The 21,974-nt window shown below is 42.7% G+C and overlaps 2 protein-coding genes across 2 annotated transcripts in view; both read right to left on the bottom strand.

Moving 5' to 3' along the window:
- LRRC4B (leucine rich repeat containing 4B) overlaps positions 1–961 on the bottom strand; it is a 140,094-nt gene extending 139,133 nt beyond the window's left edge. Inside the window, exon 1 of the mRNA XM_042473350.1 lies at positions 668–961. The gene's annotated coding sequence lies outside the window, so the exon portion shown is untranslated. The remainder of the gene's footprint in view (positions 1–667) is intronic.
- LOC121933510 (RNA binding protein fox-1 homolog 1-like) overlaps positions 1–21,974 on the bottom strand; it is a 576,905-nt gene that overhangs the window by 279,326 nt on the left and 275,605 nt on the right. The gene's annotated exons all lie outside the window — the stretch shown is intronic.

Below are 21,974 nucleotides of genomic sequence, written 5' to 3'. Positions count from 1 at the left end.
GGGAACATAGACATCTGGGGACTTGAGAAGTGGCTCTAGAAGAGCATGGGGTGCAATGGAAGGGCAGAAAAGAGGAATCCAGAGGCTGAGGATGAAGAGGGAGAGCTGGGCTACCAAAGAGGCCCATGGATAGTGCTGGTGTTGGTAGCCAGGCAGCATCCTTCAGCCTCTGCGGGGATTTTGGCTCTGTGGGTGTGTGTGTGTGTGTGTGTGTGTGTGGAAGAGAGATGGTGCCGTTTCTATGGCAACCTCCATCCCTCCCCCCCATATCCTTCCCTCCCTCCGCCACTCCTTGACCAAAAGGTTATCCCACTTTCACCTCTTCGACCCGACATCCCCCCTCCCCAAAAAGGCGAGACTCACAACCACACAACCACACACACATTCTGCGCCTCAGCCGAGATTGGGCCTTCCCCTCCCTCCTCCAAGGAGGCTGCGTCCACACTGGGGAGATAACCCGCTTTGGCCCCGCTTTGAGTCTTTGTCTGGCTCAAAGGCTATGGAATTCTGGGAGTTGGAGTATGTTGTGGGCCCAGAGCGGAGCGGAGAATTCCATCGCCTTTGAGCCAGAGAAGTCAAAGCGGGGCCAAAGCGGGTTATCTCTCCAGTGTGGCTGCACCAATCCATGCTCCTTTCTCTTCCATCATGGCTTTCTCCTCGCACTCACCCAAGCGGGGGGTCGTCATGGAGGCACCCTTCTTTCCCTCCTTCCTTCCCTGGCAACCTTGGCACGGCTGGCAGCTCCTCCTTGGTGGTGCCCGGCGTCTGGAGGGGCTTCTCCCACTGCCCCCCCCAAAGCCCCCCACAGAAGACGTTCCTCCTCAGGGTCCAGGGTCCAAGGTCTGCTTGGTCAGGCGAGGCCTTTGGAGGTGGAAGAGGAGGAGGAAGATGATGATGATGAAGATGATGATGAAGAAGAAGGGGTCCTCCTGGAGCCAGCTGCCCCCTCCTCAGCCGGGCTCCCTTCTCTCTCTCTGGCCTCCAAAGGGAGAAGGAGGAGAAGATGGAGCAGCCCTCCCCAGCCAGCCAGCCAGTGCAGCCAGCCAGCCAACCAACGGCGCCCAAAGCGCTGCAGCAAAAGCGCTCCTGCGAGCAGCGAAGAGGAGGACGCGAGCGGAATACTAATGGTGGGCGAAAGGGAGGGAGAGCAGGAGGAGGAGGAGGAGGAGGAGGAAGGCCAGGAGCACAAGCCTCGGGAGGGAGGTGGGACGCCTTCAGGAGAAAGAGCTGCTGGACCAACAGGGAAGCTCAGGGATGGGGAGGGTGACCCTTAAAGGAGAGCACCTCATGCTCCACATGGAAGAAGACCTGGTGGAAGATCTCCAGGGCAGAAGGTTGATATGAAGGAGCAAAAGCGGCGGGAGTGATGTGGGGACTCCTTGAGGAGAAAGAGCTGGACCAAATGGGAAGTTGAGGTGGGAAGGCTGAGGGGCAGGGTGACCCAGCTGGGTCATAACCCTAAAAGGAGGACACTTCATGCTCCAAATGGAGGACATTGTGGAATTCCTCCTGGACAGAAGCTTGAAATGTGAGATAGGAAGGAGCAAAAGTGGCAGGACTGATATGGGTCTGAAACAAACTCCAGAAATAATCCAGTTTGAGACCACCTTAACTGCCCTGGCTCAATGCTAGGGAATTCTGGAAACTAGTTTTCACTCCCGTGCCACAAAAAACTACAATTCCCAGGATTGAAGCAGGGCAGTTAAATCAGTGTCAGACTGGATTATTTCTGCAGTGTGTTTTGGATCTTAGAAACTATGCTGAGTAAGTATATTCCTGGGTAGCAGAAACTATTGTGGTGCAGTGGTTTGCATGTTGGATTAAAGGTGCAGCTTCACTGTAGAAATAGTGCAGTTTGACACCACTTTAAGTGCTGTCACTCCTTCCAATGAAATCCTGCGATTGGTAATTTCCTAATTTAACACTCTGCTAAAGAGTGCTGGCATCTCACAAAATAACAAATCCCAGGGCAGAGCCATGTGGTATCAAACTGCATTTTTTTCTACAGTGTAGATGCATGCTTGAACACAAGGAAATCAGGGTTCAAATCCCCATTTGGCCATGGAATCATACTCAGTGACTTTGGGAAGTTGCACTCTCAGCATTGGAGAAGACAATGGGAAATCTCTAGATAAATCTTGTCAGCAAAATCCTAAATGTTTCCTAGAGTCTGCTGTTACCCACCCTGGTCTACAGTAAAATAAGTGGCAGAGCACCTGTGGGCACTGCTGAACCCCTGGTAAGTATTTAGATGGGAGATCACCAATGAATACCAGATGCTGTAGGCTATATTTCAGAGAAAGGAACTGGCAAAATCACCTCTGACTATTCCTTGGCTAAGAAAACCCTATGAAATCCACAGGCTTACCATAAATTGACTTGGTGTGCATACACACGTGTGCGGACTCGCACACGCACACATTCTGTTCCTCAAGGGCTCTCCTTGACTTCTGAACTGTGTGTGGTGTCCATGACACCAAGCTTTCATTGGGGAGGGAGCCAGAACTTCCTTGTCTGTTCTCAGTATAACCTTCCCCACATATTAGCTGTAAAACTAGAACCCACACAGAGGGAAGTGTGAGCAGCAACTGTTGCCACTTACGCATGGCATAAATTAGCACCGTGTGGTAAGAAGGCCAAGCAGAAATTTGGGTCAGAAATCCAAACAAGCTGAGGCTCCCCAGTCCTGATTGCCAACACAATACTGAAAAAAAATTTCAAGCCTTCCAAAATCTGAACTCTGTTTCCCCTTGAAAGCTTGTTGTTGTGTGCCTTCAAGTCATTTCTAGCTTATGGAAACCCTAAGGTGAAGCTATCATGGGGTTTTCTTGTCAGAATTTGTTCAAAAGCAGTTTGCCATTGCCTTCCTCTGAAACTGAAAGTGTGTGACTTACTCAAGGTTTCCATGGCTGAGCTGGGATTCAAACCTTGGTCTCCAGAGCCATAGTCCAGCAGTCAAACCACTATGCTATGCAAAGCTATGCACATACTTTTTTATACTGCCACATTTTCCAGAAATTGTACATCTGTAAGCCCAGTATGTGGTTGAAGGAAGTGCTCTGTTAGGTTGTGGAGGAAGGGGATTAAGTTTAAGGCAGTCTTCTCCTCACCCTCATCCCAAAAAATAAAAATAAAAAAGCTTCTCTTCCTTCTAAAGGCATTGAAAGTTGTCATGATGGAGGCTGGACTATAAGTGAATGTATTTATAGTATTTTCCAGATCTTTGGGGAAACCTGGCTGAGGGGGAAGCGAAGAAGCTCCACAAAATGAAAGTCAAGGTAGTGCAGTGAGTTTGGATGTGGGACGACGTGGGAGAGCTGGGTTCAAATCCCCCCTGAGCCATAAAACCCATTGGCTGACTAGTCACTCTTTCTGTCTGACTTACCTTACAGGATTGTTATGAGGTTAAAGTCAAGAGGCGGGCAGCTATGTGCACTCCCATGGGTTTTGTGTGAGAGAGACTAATAATGTCATAATCCTGTTCTTAGTCCCAACTAGAGTAGAACCATTGAATCAATGGGTTTTATCTATGCCTTGGCTCACCATTCAGCAATTCATTCAGTGGGTCTGCACTAGTTGAGAAGAACTAGTGTGGTGTAGTGGTTTGAGTGCTGGACTAGGACTCTGGGAGACCAGTGTTCATATTCCCACTCAGCTGTGGAAACCAATTGGTTGAATTTAGGTGAGTTGCATTATCTTAGCCTAAGATGAAATCAATGGCAAACCTTATCTGAATAAATTTTGCCAAGAAAACCCTACAGTAGGCTTACCATAGGTCAGAGTTTACTTTAAGGCACATATCAACATCTCTGGTTGGGACTACCAATAGGATTCAGGTAAATCGATCAATAAATTATAGGCCAGCAATAACAGCCCCAGACAGACAATGCTAAGGTGATGATATGGTCTTGAACCTTTTATAACTCCACAATGGTGTTGTGATCTTGCAAGATGTTTTGAGGAGCTTGCCCCTTCCTTCAGGACTGTGATCTGCAGAATGGCCCTAGACAGTGGCAATGAATAAGAAGTTTGCTATACATAGCTTTTAAACTGTGATCACAGCTGGAAAAAAGTGCCTTTGGTAATACTTATTGAACTACACCTCTGATTCATAGTTGCAGTGTCCCTGAAGTGCAGTTAAAGTATCTCTTTACATTGAACAGGGGAAATTCATCAATGAACTCCGATCATGTTTCCTCATGTGTGAAACGTCATACTGGCAGTCATGTGGTGTCAGTGTCTTCTCCTCTCTTCCTGTCCCACCTCCCCTTCACTATTTGTAAGCTGGCAAATTATATTTTTTTACTTTTGTATGAACTATAGTTTAACCCTCAAACTATAAATATGGACTGGAATTCAGCATGGGACTTATGTCTTCGTACGTGGACTTACCTGTGAAAGAAAGAGAACTGAGTGGTTTCACAATGTCTATATTCAACTAGCAGTTGCTGTGACAATGTACAGACATCCATTGTGCAATGGTAGCCAGTGGAGTGACTGATACATCTTGGCTCCAATGGGCAGCTGGCACCAGTGCACATCAAGGCACTACTGATGCACACCTGGATAATGTCTAGGAGGTTTTGAAGCCTAACATGTAACCACTGCACATGACAAGTGTCTAATGCACATGACAAGTGCCCAATGTGCATCACAAGTACCCAATGCATATCAGAAGTATGAGTGCACATCAGAAATGCCTGGTGATCATTAGGAGCACCTGATACATATAGGAAATACCCAACATGCATTGGGACACTCTTGCCAATGCCCAGATGCACATCTTCACAATTCACTAGCAAGTTTTAATTGCATTTCTGAAACACAGCTACAGAAGTTGCAAAACACAGACCATGATGTAGCATCTCAACCAATAATTAAAACCACAAGAACATGGGAGTATTCCAAAGTGATGTCTCTTATATGTTGTCAGGAGAGGTGATACAATACAATCCCATTCAGACACCTCAGGAGTCTTCTACCTCACTGCTACCTTTTTCTGCTGAATGCACAGACTGGGTCAAAGTCAATGGCCATCCTCTGACTCATACCTGCACATAGCTTTTTCTGTATTCCCAGATTCAGTGCCCTTCCCTCTTAAGTCTGATTTCTCAACCAGTCAAACAGTTGCCCAGGCCTTTCTCAATGGGAGGCCCAGCAAAAGTTCTTCCACCTTTGTATCTTAGTTATGGAGCTGTATGTGGCACACGTTGCTGGAACTGATGATATTAGAAGTCAGTGATGCATCTCTGTTTTATGCCAGCCTCTGGGTCCATCTGATGTGACCCTATTCTCTTGCTCTTTTACATTCATTTGCCTACTTTGAAACCCAGGAAAGTATGGTAAGTGAAGTGTGAAATCGAAATCTGAAAATGTCACATGTGACATTGCTTGTCTTTTAACTAAAGTATGCATTGTTACCTCCAAAATAAAAACTCTTTCCAAAACAGAGGTTTGGAAGTTAGCTAATTTAATCAGTGATGTAAAGTGGGGGTGTGCTCCAGAGAAGGAGGATACAAAAAAATTGTGCAGCAACCAATACTGCGTCACTCATAGCTAAATTAGTTGAAAGTCATATTAAGCTTCAAAGTTGCTCAATATGTAGAAGAACATGCCTTGTTGAACAAGAACCAGCATAGCCTCTGCAAAAGGGAAGGCTTACTCTACCAGCTTTTTTAGCCTCCATGAAACAGGGAGGCTAGTGAATATGTAATTTACCTTTTCCTTTTGTCTTCTATTTTGCTTTATGTGAGTCTATTATACCTTTCATCTAAAGAACATAAGACAGTATATTTGGTCTCCTTCCCTGTTTTTATCCTTACAAAAACCTGTGAGATAGTTTTAGGCTGATAGACACTGATTACCCACATCATCTGGGTAAATTCCATGGCTGAATGGGGATTTGAATGCATGGTTTCCCAATCCTAGACCAGTATTCTAATAACCACAGCACATAATTATGACTACTGTAATTTTAGTGGCCAGTTATTTTACTTGTGCTGTAATGTGTATTGTGAATTGTTAAAAAGCAGCTATAAATATGTGAAAGAAACAAATACACATGAGGCTCTGTATAGTCCCACATCATAAAATGTACACTATGAAATGTGATAGTTGTTCAGAAAGTGGCATAAAATTGTTTGGTTTGGTTTATTTTTACAAAGAGAGGCAAATTTCTAATTCTCAATGTTATGGCAGGGTTTTCAAAAGGGGGAAATCTTTGTGAAACCATATTATTATCCATATTGTTTAGTATTTGTACTAAAAGTACAAAAGTAAAAGTTTACTTTACTAAAAGTAAAGAAAACTGCAAAGGTGAAGTAAAGGTAATCAACGAGATAGTAAGGTGTTTAATTTTCTTAGACCCTTGAATAATTCTGTTAGAGTAGCTTAAAAGCCATGGTGAAAGGGCAGGATGTGGAATTCATTTCAGGTCCATTGACAGCAGTTCAAATTGATGCTGCTCACAAGTGGAAAAGCTGAACTGCTATCAGTTGATGAATAGCTGAAAACTCATGAAATGATAAAGTTAACATACAGAGTCATGGTTCATAAAGCAAAATGAGAGAGGAATAATTTCTGGGGAAATGGTCGTGGTCAGGCTTTAAAAGTACTAAGTGTAAACTGTGTGTGTCTCTGTGTGTGTGCGCACGTGCCTAATGAGTAAAGTTCTGCTTTATCTGAATTCAACAAGACTGAATAGCCAGAGCAGGACTGGGCAGTTCTGGCCTTCCAAAAGCTATTGGACTGCAGCTCTCAACCATCATCACTGCTGACTATGTTGGCTAGGGCTGATGGGAGTTGCAACCCAATATCTAATGGGCTATGTGTTCTGACCCTGCTGTATGTGGAGTACTTTGAGCCCTCTGAAGTGTTAGCGGGGGAGAAATTTGTGAACAGCAAGAAAACACTACTGAAAGCAGTAGGCTTACATCTGAGCAAAAATGCTTTGGGTTGTGCAGCACATCTCATGGAAGTCTGTAGGATATCTTGTGCAAGTTCCAATGAATTCAGTGAGACTGAGGTGCAACTGGTCGCTTCCATGCTGATGGGACAGTGATGATTAAGGGAGCTATCCAAGGTAGTGAGGTATATATCCCTGCCAAATAACCTCAGCGCCTTGGATAGCTCCTTGAGATGGTTCTTTGTCCTCCTGAGATGAGAGACACCAGCCATAACTGGTGATGCTTGTTTCTGGGAAAATGTACATAGCAGCAACTCTCTGATCTGGTGTCCTTTAGGTGTGATAGACTATGACTCTCATCAGCTGACCAATTGGCTACATGGGCTTATACAATCTAAGTTAGCTTGCTCTCCTCAGGGGCACCATGACCACTGCCTGAGGCAAAGGACAAGAAGGCATTCCTCCTTCATTCCAGTACAGAAAATCATTCAGCCTCCAAAGGCCATCAGTGTGGGCTCCAGGCTTCTCCCAAAATCTCTCCAATTTTTCAATTTTTAACAGCTCCCTTGGGAAACATACCCCAGAAGCTCCCAAAAGGTACTATTCCCTTGTATGGAAAAGTGGACTCCATTCACATACCTTGTTTTTTGCTGCTGCTCTTCTTATTTTTGTTCTTATGTTCACTTACGTTGTTCCTGGGAGTGGCAGGTGTGGTCCACAGAGTGTCCATAGGTTTGGAAAATGGCCCCTTCACCCTCTACATTTGCTTATCCCTGAGGTACAGAAGTGAAGTAGACTGGCAGCTGAATCCATGTCCCTCCCAACTACAGTACTGTGGAGACTGCAGGAACAAAGGAGTGGGATGGAAGCAGCAGATAATATCATAGTTCATGCTAATAATAATGTCCAGGGATTTAGATTCTGCAAGCTCAGGTTCTACTAAATCACTGGTGTCTTGTCTCCAGTGTTGAAGTAAGGTTCAACAACCACTGTGGATGACTTTTGTATGTAGAAATGACATAGCAAGAGGAACATGGAATTTGACTCTTTGACTCAGGAAGCCAATTCCTCAGGCCAATCCTGACAACAATCTAACTTGAAAACGTGTAGGAAAGGTAGTGTTTCCCAGGTTTGGGATTAAAGTGATACAGCAAATTATTCCCCCTACCAGGGCAGGTTTAAACAGTAGCTGTGTGATCAAATGGACCTCCAGACCTATCTTTTGGACACCCAGTAGAGACAAGGGGGCACATAACATTTAATAAATGAATGGTATCATTCCCACCCTGTTTCAATGCTCTCTACAAGATAATGCAAACAAACAAATGAAATCACTAAATGCATACTTTGCAATCCTAGATCAGTTATGGGTTTTTTTCCTAAGCACCAGTAGGAATTCTGTGTATTTTATTTATTTATTTATTTGTAATAAATAACTATTTTATTTATTTTGCTAGGACATTGGTATTTACAGCTATGTATTGATTTCTCTCCTTTAAAAAGGCGCTTTCCATACAATCTGAATGTCAAGGCTGCATGTTATGGAGAAGTTTCCACTCATAAATCGGTGGATGAGAGTGTTTTGAATGGGAAAATGGACACTCGGTAGTTACGTCTTTTAAAAAGACCTGGTTTTCCCCTACTGAATTTCTTCATGCCAGGCATTTCTCATGAAGCACAGAATCAGCACAGGATCAAAGTTCTAAAACTCTCAGAATCCATCATCTTCTGGGCTGGAGAATTCTGAAAGTTGGCATTTCTTTTAAAAACCCAACAACCAAACCCTATCTTTTCCACATTTTATACAGGCAGATGGTGAACAAGATGCCCAGTCAGTGGAGGACTGGCCAGGTGATTCTCCATGAGCCAGCAGCCTGGCAAATTAGGGCTCCTGCTGTGGAGTAATTATCTGGGAGTGTCCCAGCACAGGCCTCCCTCCTCAACTGCAGGCACTGAGCTCCTTCACATTTGCAAGCAGCTGAGTATGCACTTGCTGATTCCCTTGTATGCAACCTCCAAGAGCAGAGCTGCAGCAAGGTTTCAAAAGGAAGGAATTTCTCCCAAGACAAAACTAGAAAGCCCAGATTCTGGGCCAGATGAATGGGCACTGATCTCAGGGGTTTGGGTCCAAGGGAAGAAGTTTGGTTCCTCTCAAAGGGAACTAGTATTTTCTATGCAGTCTTGGGAGTTTGGTGTTCAATATTGGGAAGCTGGCCTGGTTGCCAAGTTGTATCTTCTTGTTTGCTATTACCAAAACTGGTAGAAGACTCAGGCAGGGGGAAGTCAGCATACAAGTTGGCTTGGGGAAGGTGTATTTTGCCATGTGTATGAATTCTCATGTGCTTAGGAAGACCAGAGCAAGGACAGCCAGGAGATCTGTTGCTGTGAATCCATATTTGGTTTTACAACCACTCCTCCCACAGCTGCTTCAGGCTCTCCTGTTGGCAATCAGTTTCAGCACCACAATGGCTCTTGTACTACAGAGGAATAGTACAAAACCAAGAATGGATTCACCGCCCTGAAGCAATGGACGCATGTGCTGCTGCTGGATTTGAGTCCTCATTCTATAGAAAATTTTGCATAATGGTCTCAATCCTCCAGAAAAAAGCTTGGTTGCAAACAGTTGCAGTAGTAGTAGAAAAAGTCTCACATGGACCTCTAGCAGACTCTAGTGGTTAGGAAGGTGCCCCATGGACCCCAGTTAGAAAGTAAAAGAGGAAGAGATTGTACTTCAATTTCTGCCTGTCCATGTGGCCTTTGCTTAGAGTGGGAGAGCAAAGGTCACTGCTTGCCCCAGCCTGTTAAATGGGTGGGGTATAGTTTGTATGTGGGAAAATGTGACCTGAGCAACTAACATAAGGCAAAGGCACCCTTCCATCCATAAAGGTCAGATCTTGGATCCAGCTTATAGATGATTTTTGAGAGATCAAAGAGAACATCATCCAAGTTTGTCCTGGATCCCAGAAAAATGCAATTAGTGTACCATACTATGGTCAGCCTTCTGCATCAATGGATTCTGCACTCACAGATTTGAGCATCCATGGCTTGAAAATATCCACCACAACCCCCTCAAAAAAGATATCCAAATAACAAATCTTGATTTTGCCATTTTATATAAGAGACATTGTTTTACTGCCCCACTGTATGTAATGGGATTTGAGCATCCACAGATTTTGTGTGATATTTAGCCTTCTCTGTCAGAGAGCTCTGGTGCCACAACAAACTATAAATCCCAGGATTCCATAGGATGGAGCCATGGCAGTTAAAGCAGTGTCAAACTGCATTAATTCTGCAGTAAGAAAGCAGCCTTAGCAATTTCCCATTAATTAATTGGCTCTACTCTAATTGGAACTAACTACTAAATCTGGCCCTAAATCAGGACTTGAATTTAATGTGTTATTCTAAGCACAGTCTTGCTTCAACTCATTGCCATCAATGAGATGTCAAGTTACTCAAGCCTGATGTCAGGCCCTTTGGTTTCAATAGGTCTACTACTACTCTAATTCTGACTAATTCTGGATCCAGCCTCTACATATTGTCCTCTAATTTGTTTTTAAGAAGAAATATATAGAAATGACAATATAAGGGGAATTAATTTATTACATCAGCACTTCAGGAAAACAAATTACTCCAAAGCTGTAAAAATGCTGGGTGTCACTGATGACAAGTGCTACATAGAAATTGTGGGGTGATGCACTGAAGAATTACGATTAGAAGGTGGTGAATCTTCGCAGTGTCCATCTTCTTAGGAGCTATAGTTCTTTGGAGTGGCTTGGAGGATCTGCCATAGACTTATTAGATAAAGGTAAAGGTAGTCCCTAACATGAATGTCCAGTAACCGACTGTAGGGGCCAGTGCTCATCTCCGTTACTAGGCTGAAGAAACAGCATTGTCCAAGGACTACTTCGGTGGTCACGTGTCCAGCATGACTGCACCAAATGCTGTTACCTTCCCATGAAGTAGTACCTATTTATCTACTTGCATTTTGCATGCTTTCGAACTGCTAGGTTGGCAGAAGCTGGAACTAGTGACGGAAGTTCACCCCATCATGCAATACTCAGGCCTCACACTGTCAACCTTTCAATCATCAGAATTGGAGTCTTCATCACTAATCCACCACATCCCATAGATTTATTAGCACCCTCATAAAATTATCTTTCTTGGCATTCTTTGGTGGAAACTGGTTAAACCAGTATAGAATTATACTAAGAAGCGTAGGGTACAAATCTTCACAATTACAAAGGCAGACACCTCATACTACATCTCCTGTTGGTGAAGAGGTCTGTTTATTTAATCAATTACAGCTCACCTTTTGATGTGAAACATCTCCAGGGCAGCTTCCAAGGGAAATTGAAAACACAAAATAAACAATAGTAAAATCAGCAAGAATAAACACAGCAGATAAGACAGCAAGATTTAAAAAGCACAGCAGCAATTAAACTACTTTCTAATGTCATCAATATTTTTTTTCTAAAAAACTGGAAAATAAACAATGTCTTTGCCTAGCACTAAAATATATCAAAGTAGCTGTTAAAGCTACTGGCAGGAGGGGGAAGTATCTCATAAATTAAGATATTTAAATAGACCTTGGGAAGTTACTTTTAAAATGAATAACTCCAATGCAAGCTTGTAACACCCATCAACTGAGCAGCAGTAGGTTCCCAGGAACCCAGAATCCTACTACTGATTGATCTGTGCATAACTTGGGTTTGTCATTATTTTCATTCATTGCAAAAGTTACTTTCCAAAAGTTACATTTGAGTTTTTGGAGTTATACTAAATTCTCTGTTGGGCAGAACAAGCAAATCAACCATTCTTAGCTATGGTGCAAACGGATATATTTACACATGCAATCTGTTTTAAGCTTTTCAAAGAATAGCTGTTTACTTCCCCCTTCCTTTTCTGAGAACATAACCTGCACAAACCAGCAGCTAGTTACTGACTACTGTAAATAATCAAAGACCTTGAGATTTCAATTCATCCCATTAACTTTCTGAGAACAGGCCCAAAGAGAAACCCTTGGTTTGATCCATATGTATTTGTTTTTTCCCCATGCTGTTTGGAGCAGTGCTTATTGAGGAAATGTTCCAGTGGCAAGAAAAAGTGTAGTGACATGACTGGGAATGGCAGAGCTTACAAGAAGTCATAGAGCACATATAGGATAAGAATAGTTTCAGGCTTGCCAGTGGTCAGGTCCAGCCCTACCATTTGGCAGAATGAGAAAGCTTGCTCAGGTGGGGAATGCATCTGTAGCAGCTATTTGTCTCCCCTTCCCAGCAACCCCTCTTTGTTGGAAAGCAGACAACATGTGGATTGGGCTGTCCTATAAATTGCACAATTGCCCTTTGGTATGGTTAAGGTTGTCAAATCTTCAGTCCTGGTCCTCCGTTGCCAGTTTTTGTGGACCATCTCTCAGGTGGGTGGAGGGAGATGAGGGTGTCCATTCTCCAGCTGTGGTGGGCTCATTTCCAGGTAAAAGGAAAGGGCTGAGTGCAAACCTCCAGTTCAGCTAGGAGAGCAGCACATTTCTAGAATTTGCAAGGCATAATTCATTTGTTGCTGCAACTTGCAAAGACTTTCCCAGAAGGTCTATGTTTTCATTTAGTTAACCTTCTCTTTCCCTTCCAGTCTCTGTGACTCCAGTGTTCACTCTCCAAACTGGTCTGCATCCATCTTCTAGAACGAGTAAGTGAGTGTATTATTGTGTGCCTTCAAGTTAATTCTGGCTTATGGCAACCCTAAGGTGAACCTATCCTGGGGTTTTCTTGGCAAAATTTGTTCACAGGAGGTTTGCCATTACCTTTCCCTGAAGCTAAGAGCACATGACTTGCCCAAGATTACCCAGTGGCTTTCATGGCCAAGGAGGAATCGAACCCCCGTCTCCAGAGCCATTGTCCAATAACCACTAGTCAAACCACTATGCCACACTTGATAGCTTAAATGTTCTACATCCCATCTCCCTGTTTAGATGAAAAGGAATAATCTCCTCATTTCACCTTGATCTGGGAACAGCCCTTTTAGCTAAGATTTCTATCTTAATTTCTAAACATGTAAATATTGTGTATGCATGCATGTGTCCATGTGCGTGTATTTGAATGACAAGTTGTGAGCAACTGTGGTTGGTAATTTAATGTATAACACTTAATGGCATCACCAGGGATTATCCCTAGGTCTTAGGTTTTGGCCTGAAAGCCTCAGAGCCTAGAATGATCCTGAACTGGCACCCCTACATAGCATGGAGACTGCTGTGCTGAAGGATGGTTCATCTATCAATCCAGTCAGTTTTGTGCATGGAATGAAGGGAAGCACCATCTTATCCTTGCCACAGCGAAGCTGCATGTGATGGAAGAGATACACTGCCAGGATTACTTCCAGTGAAACAGAAGAGACTGCATCACATGGCAAAAATATCACAAGACCTTGTGGAATGTATGTATTGGTGTCTCTCCCATGTCTCCCCCAGTGTAGCATGCACGGGTCCAACTACTTTAGGAAAAATCCATTACAACAAGAATACTCTGTTCTTCATTCAGGAAAACTGAATTAATTTTGTCCAGTCCAGCCTCCCATCCTTGCCATTTTCCCCTTTGAAACCAATAGAAACCCTGCTGTAGCCATGCAATAAGAACACTACGAGGGACCTATATATAACTTTAGCAAACCTCTTTCTGTGTGCATGTGTCTTCAATTCGCCTGCCAACTTATGGCAACACCATGAATTTCATGTAGTTACCAACACATGTATGGATCCTAATTTTGACACAGGTTCTATAGACAACCCAAACAACCCATTGATTTGAAAGCAAACACTTGAGGTCAATGGAACCTCATCAAGTATAAGCAGAACTGGAAATGTAACATTTTAGGGACATAAGTCTTGGAATTCCCCAAAAGCATGGCCAGTGAAATTATAGTCCAAACAGTAAACAGGGGAGTAATCTAGGGAGTCATAACTGTGTTTTAGTGACTCATAAAGGTCTGTATTTGTTGGTTTGAAATGTAACTGTATGCACCTTGGATAGATAAAGCAAAATTTATCGTGAGCACACACAAACACTTATCCTATCTTCTTTGTCTCACCATCCACGGCTACTGCCTTTCACTATACAACACATGAATAAAGAAAAGGTTCGGGCTATTTTCTTTGTTCTTTGGAGTGTAACAAGGCAATAAATTGACCCTTAGTGGGGAGAAATCACTATTTGTTTCTTCTTTATTGGTTTTTCTTCCCTTCCTGCTTCACAAAATCAGTGATTTTATTTTTCTCATCCTCTAAAACCAAAAGCTGCCGGCTAAGGGCTGTGTTGGCTGGGGGCTATAGTCCAAAAAAAGGGAACATTTCCAAGTTCTGGTTTTATCCTGTGGTTGAGATAACTCAAGACAAGGGACAACTGTTAAAATGTCCCTCTGGGCTTCTTTGACACTAACTGTAGAGCAATGGTAAGACTTTGTGTTGTGTTTGCAGAATTAGTGAATTAGCTGTGCACTATCCCTACATGAACACTTCATCCTCAAGATTCCTTGCTCCTTCAATACAGGGAAACCTTTCTGCAGTCTTGAGTAAAGAGCCCTGCAAGGGAGTTGTATATAACCCTGTTGATTACATCCATATAAAACACCGCCAGTGGATATGTGGAGCCAGGAGGGATAATCAAGGTTGAATATATATGTATATATAAGCTGGTCTGCACTGACTATAGACCACTAGCCACATATGGTTGCCCATCAGGGCTGCAGGAAGAACCATTATGTCTGTGCTAACTGCCTAGGACTGCAAAAACAAATGATTACCAAGCACCTGAGAGGCCACCATATGTAGCAAGTGGCCTGCATTTTTCTTGTTGGAACAGTAGTGGGATGGGCAAGCTTATTTTTATTTGAACAATAGCAAGAATGGGCAAGAATTCCTTTTTTAAATAAATAAGAGCTTTCAAAAACTGGTACTTGTTTTTGCAACATAGGTCCAAAATGCACTGCAGAAAAAAAAATCCAGTTTGAGATGCTTTAACTGTCCTGGCTCAGTGCTAGGGAATCCTGGGAATTGTAGTGCATTGTGACAAAGAAGGCTAAATGTTTCACAAAACTACAGTTCCCAGCACTTGAGCATCTTTCTTTTCAAAGGCAGTTGGGGAAAGCAGTACTGACAGATTCAAATGCACCGGCTGAGGGATATAAGTGCTGACTTTGAATCCCTGTGTATTCAGCCATGCATGGGGCATTGCTATCTCTTCCTCCCCTCCTTTTTAAAAACTCTTTTCCTGAGAGGATCCTCATCTGTACCAGCTATGCGACAGGCAGGTGCAAAATGATCTCTCTACTGGGAACAGCTATATCTCCAGAATTCAACCAACTGAGAATTTCATTCAGTTCATTTTTTATGAGAACGTAACTGACTGTGCACATTTCTTCACAAATTTGACAGAAAACACATGGAATTTTTTTAAAAAAATATGAATCTGATTAAAAAGCAAAACCAATTATTTTGTCACATCTTGGAGAAGTACATTTTAAAATAAGATTTTAGTAGATGCTTCCCCTTCAAAAATTCAAGGAAATATACATATTTAAATAATTAAGTCAACAACAATTGAGCACAAGCTGCACTTGCTTCTCTTGAGCAAAGTCTTAAAATCCAGAAGAACACAGGATGCATCTACACTGCAGAAATAATGCAGTTTGACACCATTCCATCCTAGCTAATCCTGGGATTTGCAGTTCTGTGAGGCACAAGCACGCTTTGGCAGAGAAGGTTAAAGACCTTGTAAAACTACAAATCCCAGGATTCCATAGAAAGGAATTACAGCATTTGAAGTGGTGCCAGACCATACTGTTTCTACAGTGTAGATGAACCTATAGACAAATGGAGATGCCTTATGTAACTGTTCTACAACCAGGGCGCCCTCCAGTCATCCTGGACTACAACTACTATCCACAATGAACGTGGCTGCGTTTCTTTCTCTCCCTTTCTCTAGCAGTATAAGTACAAGAATAAGTAGCACAATTTATGCCCCTTTTTTGATATCCAAAATCTACTCTGTCAGAGGGATACCTTACTCTACCTAAATGCTGGGGCCATCACTGTTCAAATCACCCACAGAACTACCAGAAAGTCCCACTCTGCTTTCTACCTGTCCCTGAATTAGAAATAATCTAAACTCTGTAGTCAGATAAGTGCATACTAGTGCAGAATCATCCGGCTTTAATTAACAGCTCAGGTATCCTTGACAGATTGCTCTCCAAAATACACAAGAGTCGTGAAGAGCAAAGTGGACATTTGAAAGAGACATCGCTGGGAGCTCGTCTAGGTATTCAGAAAACCCGTGTAATGCAGGCCTTTTCAGAATTGTATCTTTCAGGTCTTCAGAATGCAGGTTTGTGGGGGAGCATTTGAACACTCCCAGCAGGCAGGAAAGATTGGTGTCTCTTGGAACTGGCATGGCACATTTCCACAGTCTTCTTTCTCTCCACCATGTGCTAGCTTTATAACATAGGGGAGCATGTGTCTTTGAACATGGGGAAGCACTTGAAACACTGGGCAGCCTCTGAATGTATAACCTAGATACTGAATTTGGGTCCTGTGTGATTTTTTTTTCCTTTTCTTTTCTTGACTGAGTAGATTGTCCAGGAGGTGAGGCAGAGAGCAGAGGCATACCTTAGCAAGCAATATGGTGATCCATCATCTGTTTGCCCGCCATCCCTCTTCTCTCTTGACATGAAGGAGCTCTCAGCCCATCCTCATATATATATATATATATATATATATATATATATATATATATCCATTTTCACTCTCTGACAGCTTGCCACCAACGGCTTCCATCCATCATGAGCTTCCTACGGGTCAGCGCGAAGGGGAAGTTAATTTAACCAGCACCTGACCTAGTGCTGCCTTTATAGAGAACACAGCCATCAGTCAAACATTACCAGAGGATACATGATCACCAGAGCTTAGAGATGTTGGGACTACAAGTCCCACAGTCATCCAGACAACGTGGCCACTGAGATCCACAGGCAGCCTGTTGCCCCCAAGGTGATACAATGTGCTTCACAACAGTGCTTCAGAACTTTCTCCTTTCCAGAGGATTTAGACATTATCTGCATCAGGAGCTGGCAGAGAATGATGGGAGCTGCAGTCTGAAAACTGAGGAGGCATAAAGCAGTGCCACCGGAGCCGCTATGCAGCTTATCCCATGGATCACAAAGATAAATGTGAATAAAGATGTGGGCAAAACAATTGAAGAGATGGGAGTAAGTGTCTACGCAAGACCCTCAGAGACAAGAAAAACTACATTGGCCAGTGAAATAGTCAATTAATAATGGGGGCTTGCTCAGTGAGTCGTGGGAAAGGATCTTCAGTTCAAAGATCTTGGCCAATATGTTTAGGGAAACTTCTGGGAGAAGGATGCAGGTGTGTGCCCAAATCCCAGAGTTTGGAGAAATTACGTTTTGGATTACAACTCCCAGAATCCTTCAGAATGCTGGCTGGAGATTTTGGAAGTTGCAATCTAAACAAGTAATTTTTCCAACCTCTACCAAGTATTCCAGAAGAGATCTATCAGCTTGGATGATACGTGGACATGTTCCCATGTATTCTCCTCTCTTGAATGTATCTTTGCAATTGTGGAGTAAACATAGAAAAGGGAAAGTGCAGGCCATTCCTTTGCAGTGGAGAATTGTTGATATCTGCAGGTATTTCCTGATCTGTAACTGCTTGCAGCCAGAATCCCACAAGGACTAGGCAAACTGGGACCCAGGTGCAGCATCTTGGAAAAGGCACTCTTTCCCCTGATCTAGGGCTTTAGATCCATCTGCCAAGGGTTCCAGACTAAAGCCACAGAGGATCCAGTCCAAGGTGAGCCTAACAGCTGAGCCTCAACTTCCTCCTTGCTTAATAGGGGAGTAGCGCCACCTGCTGGAAGACTTTTTCACAGCAGGGAAGGTGAACAAATTTCAAGTGAACCTATCCAAGGGTAGCTGTGTTGGTCATATAGCAAAGTACAGGATCATTCAAAAAAACCACAAGATAGTGAAACCTTTACTGAGCCAACCAAAATGCATATTATACATGCTGCAAACTTTTAAAAAACTGGTTTCTTTATCAGGCAAGATGTTAAAATGATACAGGAGGCGGGAAAATGGGGGGGGGGTTAACAATGTTAGTCAAAGCCCTGCATTTGGTCAAGATGTTGTTGTCCTCAGTTGAGAAGTTATGGAAAGGTACTGCTGCAGGTGGGCCCGCCTCCTTCATGGCCAAGTGAGTGCTGTGCGATCCAAACTGTAGCTCAAAGGCAGTAGCTTTTGTTTCCAGGACAGAGGAGTTTATCACATGTGGGGGAAAACATGGAAAATCAAGGGTTTAAACAGTCATTTTCCCGGGAAAGTTGTGCGATTGCGGTGAAGATTAATCACAATGTGTGTGATAATCTTCACCGCAATCGCACAACTTTCCTGGGAAAATGACTGTTTAAACCCTTGATTTTCACACGATGTTGCAATTTCCCCATGAATGATTTGTTGCTGGTTATTCCTAGGATATTCCTGGGATAAGTCCTCTTTAATTGCAACATCGTGTGATAATCTTCACTGCGATTGTGCAACTTTCCTGGAAAAATGACTGTTTAAATCCCAGCTTTTCCCTGTGTGCTAAAGTCCTGAATTTCCCAGCACCCGCTTGGCCAATAGGAGGAGTGGCCCAACTGCATGAATATGCTTCCATACCATCTGAACTGAAGACAACTACAACATCTTGACCAAATGCAGGGCTATGACTAACATCGTCATTTTAACTTTTCCCCTTCTTGTATCATTTTAAACATTTTTGCCTGATGAAGAAGCCAGTGGAGCTTTGAAAGCTTTCAACAGGTATAATGTGCATTTTGGTTGGTCCAATAAGGGTGTCACTGTCTTGTGGATTTTGGTTGATGCTGTAAATTTCAAGTGAAATGTTCTCTGCCTAACTAAGGGGTTTGTAACCTTACAAGGGACAGAGACATGCTGGATCTCAGAGGAAGTACCTTTTTGTATTGCTAATGGAATTTAAATGTTATCTCTTGGACTTTTGAATGCTTTGTTCCCGGTGCCATATGGACAGAAGGAGAAGGGACCTGCCTCCATACCATCTCAGCTTAGAATATCACCTACAACATCTTGATGAAATGCAGGCCTGTGACTAACATTGTCATATATTTTTTAAAAAATTCTATCAAGGAGGTAAGTTAGATTTCCCAAGGAGGAAAATGAATAAGTTATTTGTTTTATTTAATTTGTTTTATTTATATACCGCTATTCCAAAGATCATAGCGGTGAACAGCAAGTAAGCTAATTAGCAAGTAAGCTAATTTGCCCCCAACAGTCTGGGTACTCATTTTAGCGACCTCGGAAGGATGCAAGCCTGAGTCGAGCTTGGGCCCTTTTGCTGGTCTTGAACTCGCAACCTTGTGGTTTCGAGTGAATGGCTGCAGTACAGGCATTTTACCCACTGCGCCACCAGGGCTCCTTATAAAAAATTATAAGTTATGCATAAGTGAATTGTAGAAGAAAATATAATACAGCAATTCATTGGAAAGTCAAATGATGCACAGTTTGGATTAGAGCAAGGATCTGTTATTGCCAATAGAATACCAAGTTCAGAAAATCAGGTTTCAGTAATTAAAACTCAGTAAACCTTTATTAAGACACTATAGATCCAGTCCAGTGACTTTCATCATCAGAACTGACCAGCAAATGTTACAATTGCCTACACACAATTTTAAATTTCAGGCAGGCTTTATTCTTATTTATTATAATTAATAAATGTACTTCTCCACACTTTCCCATACCGCTTCTTTAGTTGCTGTTACAACAGAATTCTTTCATATCGTGGTTCATGCCTGCCTTCCTTCCAGTATTATCTCATCTCCTGAGTATGAGAGATCACTCTGACCTAACAATACCAATTTTACTCAGTAAACCATCACACATGATCCCAAACATTTTATAGCAGGTATGTTGCCTATGCAACTCCTGACAGCATGGGAATAGTATTATCTGTGGCCCTGAGAACATTTTTGTGAGTCAGGAGAACTTTTTTGTCACTTGCTTGGATGAAAAAAATCAGCTGGAATATGGAGTTGCCTGTCTTTGAAGCCTGAATTTCACCTTTTTAATAGAGGGAAGGAGAGCCATGGCAGCTTGGGGGGTGGCTAAAGAGGCCTCCCAGCCCCCACAGGTTGCCCACCACTAAATTAGAGCATAAAGTGAAGCAGTTCTTACATACAAGGGATAGGGAAAATGAGGCCCTTCAGCTGTTGTTGGATTGCAGCTCCCATTGGTCCTAGTCAGAATAGCCAATGGTAAAATTTGGTGGAAGATGTGGACCAGCAGCATCTGGAAAGCCATATGTCCCACAGTCCTGGCTAAATCAATTTAAATTAGTTACAGTTAACCCTGCCTAAAATCTTTATCTTTGTTGTTAATCTTCCACCAATCCCATATTTAAGGTCTTCTGTCTGAATTGCAGAGATATGCTATGTCAGCCCTATACAGTCCCCATGGAGAATAGCAACATTATGCAACTTGTTAACGACTAATGCTACTATGCAATGTATAATACACAACTGCAATGTACAGTTACAAGGTACAATATCACAACTTTGTCCGTTGCTGTTAGTAGAATATGTGTGGTGTGCTATGGTGAATAATATGCTCCCCATGTATCACATACTTACACATTCATATATAACTAAAAGAATGTCAGCCTCAAGTTGGCACTTAGTTTATAGACCCTGTGAGGTCATGGTGAGTGGACCAGATCAGGTAAGGAAATTAAACTTTTTATCATCTATTGCTTTTGAAATGGCTCTAAACCTCTGAGTGCCAAGCTATTCCAGGCCTCAGAGTCTGTACATTTATGCAAAGCTTGGGAAAGTTTGGGTTTTTTTGGATTATAACATCCAGAATCTGGAATTTCTAATTCAAAAAAGTAACTTTTCCAGTTCTACAATGAAATGAAACAGCTACTTGGCAGTGTAGAAGACACATTTGGAGTACCCAATTTATCATTGATTTCTACAATACTGTATACTTAAGCAAGAGTGTGGTCTCTCTTTTGACCTTCCACAGAAGACATGTGAAATGTGGCACCTTTTTAAGTGATCATAACTTATTACCGACAACTCATTACTGAATTAATATCCCAAATGCTGGAGTCTGTGGCTATGGAGTCACAGTGAACCATTCTTCAGGCAAGGTAAAAATTGTGAGGAAATAAAAGTTTAAGGATATGATGGTTACAATGATATACTGCAGGCAATGGAAGGCTTGCATGGCAGAATGTTCTTCAACCAAATGGAAGAAACCTTTCAGCACTTTGGCTTGGATTACAAGCAGCTGAAAAGTGGCCTGGATACTGCACACACTTCCTGCCATTGCACAGGTGGTTAGATTGTTGGTCTTCAGTGGGTAGATTTGTAGGGAACAAAGGAAAACACCTTGGAAGTAATGGGTTGCAAAACACATGAATAATAGAATGAGAGAGAGATTGATTTAAGAACCCCACATGCCATCTCCCCACTCAATGCAGGAATAGCTAGATCATCACTGACAGGTAGCACTCCAGCCTCCTTTTGAAGACACTCAGAAAAAGAGAACCCACCAGCTCCCTACATAATTGGTTCCGATGCCAAACCACCATCAAGAAGCTCCTTCTAATATTCAATTGAAATCTATTTGCCTGTAACTTAAAACCTGACTTGCTCTTAACTACAAACTAGCTTCAGAGGTCTAGAGTCCATAAACCATTGTCAGTCAGAAGCACTATACACTTCTGTAAGGCAAGCTGTCAGGAGAAAGACAGAAGTTGTATTCAGCCAGGTAGCTGGTGGTTGTAACTTTCTCTTATACGTGGCATGTTCAGCCAATGCCCAGATCTCAGACAGTATTTAGAGAGCACTGTACAGTGTTCTCCTGTTGCCTTGATTGCAGCCTCTTACTTTGTGTGCAGGGAATGGTCTGGGCCAAACACTTGAGCTGCTGACTTTCTCTGGGATTGGAGAGCTTCTCCTCCAGCTCCTCTCTTTCCTCTGAATCCAAT

The sequence above is a fragment of the Sceloporus undulatus genome, chromosome 6 (assembly GCF_019175285.1).
Source record: "Sceloporus undulatus isolate JIND9_A2432 ecotype Alabama chromosome 6, SceUnd_v1.1, whole genome shotgun sequence".
NCBI classification, from domain to species: Eukaryota; Metazoa; Chordata; class Lepidosauria; order Squamata; family Phrynosomatidae; genus Sceloporus; species Sceloporus undulatus.
The sequence above is the reverse complement of the archived record's forward strand: the minus strand, read 5'-3'. Positions and strand labels throughout refer to the sequence as shown.